The following is a 2,714-nucleotide window of genomic DNA, read 5'->3' on the forward strand; positions in this document are numbered from 1 at the left end:
TCTCTCTCTCTCTCTCTCTCTCCTGCGGTTCTGTTCTCCCAGTGAATAACACACCCTGCTGGGAGCCTTGGTGTTTGGGACCCAGCAGAACAGAACCCAGCGGGTCGTCGGGCCGCAGTACTGCAGGTTGAACTGGACCTGCTGCTTTCTGCTGGAGGAGTCAAGCAGTGTTGCATTGTGGGTCGTTATGTAAGAGTTAAACAGCTTCCTCTGCTGATGAAATGAAGAAAACCTGATGTCATCGAACGCGGCTCAGTTGGGGAAGAACAAAAGATTCTTTGAGCCCAAACTTTGGATGTTTCACAATCCGAGACGCCGCCTGGTTTCTGCTGTTGGCTATGGAGAAAAACTGAGCAGGAAATTTGCAGATTTAAACCTTCAGACCATCCAGCTGAGGAATTACAGGACTGAGCTTTAACTTACTTATAATAAAACAAAGATATTCAGTGAATAAGAAAACTTCAGTGTTTTACTGCTGGGTATTTTTCACCATTAGATGTTTCTACTGGTAGCTGAGCTGGTTTAATGGAAATGAAACATTATTATCAGTTCCAACATAAACATGTTCAGTCATGATGCTCTTTTCTGTTTAGAATCAAACTGATGTTTAACAACTCATATTATTCATAAGAAATATTTATAAGCTTTATTCCAGACAATTTGCATGATATAGCTAAATGAGAACTTGTTCAAGTTGAATGGTGAACTATGAACATGAACCAGTTCTGAACAAACATGAAACAAACACAGACAACTTATTGGAAAAATGTGAGAACAGGATTATGAATAAATCACAGATTAATCTGATGAAACATCACAGCTGTTTGGATCATTACCGTCGCCAATGCTAATGCTAATGCTAACGCTAATGCTAACGCATTGTGCGCATTTCTTCTGATTCTTCGCTCCTCCCATTGTGAGAAACAGGAATCGTGCGCTGTGACGTTTTACAGTATTTATACCAAATTCATGTCAAACGTCACAAATGACGCCATATTGTGGATTTTAAAGGAGAAAAACTCAGTTATGTTTTTAGCCTCACAGCTCAGCTGTACTTTGCTGCAGAAACATAATTCAAAGGTAAAAATGACTCAGAAAGATGAACTTTAACCTTCTGACTGCATGTTGATCTGGTTTACAGTTTTTATTCTGCTTTATGTTTCATCATTTTTGGAGATTGTGCAGCGGCCTGATGTCCCTGTAGATTCTGTTGTTTCTTATTTCATGTTCTGTAGTAAACATTTTCATTATGAAAGGCGTTTCTGCTGCTTTCACCCGGTGAGTTTCCTGCTGTGAGACAAACAGTTTTCTGTCCAATCAGGTCGGAGTTCAGACTCGTTCAGGTTCCAGCTCTGATTCTGCAGATCTCTGGTAAAAACACTCAGAAAACTGGATCCGTTTCCACGACAACCTTCTCGCTCTGCGCTGCCAAAAATGTCTCGGCACAGATTTCACTTTCCTCACAGAGGCTGTTTGTCCGAGGCCCAAAACGGAGCCGTGAGCTCGTTCTCAAAATGAGGTCACCATGGCAACCAGTGACTCAGCATGAATGCATGTAGTGGTGCTGTGGGATTCCTCCTGGACTTCCTGGATCCTCCTGGAGGAACCAGGAAGGTTCTGATGGGATCCTGAATGATCCTCCTGGATCTGCTGTCTTATGAATTCACCCTGCAGACATTTTAGAACTCAGTTTCTTTGTGTCTCTCCTTAAATTTGTGTCTTTCAGGCAGATTGTAGGGTGAGTTTTATTTTTATTTTTATTTCAGTGGAACGTGTTTGACTGACTGGATGCATCTGATCCGGCCGGCTGGAGCGAGGCAGCTTCCCAGAGCCTCACCTCTTTCTTTTTAGACCAAAAACAGAAAAAAGAGACAGAAAAACAAAGAAAACATGAAGGTTTAAGGCTGAAGTGACTCTAAACGCTGCAGGTTTGGCCCGTAAAGATCCTGATCTCCACGGATTTCATCCACTAGAAAGAAACGTCTCTGCAATAAATCACTAAGTTTATAGATAACAAAAAAAGCTGCAAGAGTATTTTAAGATCGAAAAACATTTGATACTGTTGATCACAACTTTATTAACTAAACTTGAAGTGGATCAAAAGCTCCTTACAGAATCAGAAACAGGTTGTGAAAATAAATGATCATAAATCAGCAACAGGGAGTCAGAATTAAATCATTTATCATGTTTATTACTGACACACACAAAGTAATACAATCATTTAAATTTGATGCAACCATCGCCTAAAATGTGCAGCAGGTTATATAAATGATTACAACAGAAACAAACTAAGACTGATAAATTATTAAAATCTACTGTTATGAAGAAGCTGGTGAGGAGTTTACAACTGGAAATCCACAAATAAAACGTAAAACAGAAGGTTTGGGGGAAACTTTAATCACAAAATCTGATGGAAACAAACTGGTAAAATATTCTGTTTAGGATCTAAAATCTCTAAAACTTCATTTTTACTGAACCGGTTCTACTTTTCAGAACTTTGTCTGGTTTGGGTTTTGATCCCTGAGCTGCTTCATCCTGCCGTTCGAGAAAGAGGAGGAAGAGGAGAGAGAGGAGGAAGAAGAGAGAGGAGGAAGCGGAGGGAGAGGAGGAAGAGGAGGGAGAAGAGAGAAAGGAGGAAGAGGAGGGAGAGGAGGAAGAAGAGAAAGAGGAGGAAGAGGAGGGAGAGGAGGAAGAGGAGGAAGAAGAGAGGAGGG

Source organism: Poecilia reticulata, linkage group LG15 (assembly GCF_000633615.1).
Source record: "Poecilia reticulata strain Guanapo linkage group LG15, Guppy_female_1.0+MT, whole genome shotgun sequence".
In the NCBI taxonomy this organism is placed as follows: Eukaryota; Metazoa; Chordata; class Actinopteri; order Cyprinodontiformes; family Poeciliidae; genus Poecilia; species Poecilia reticulata.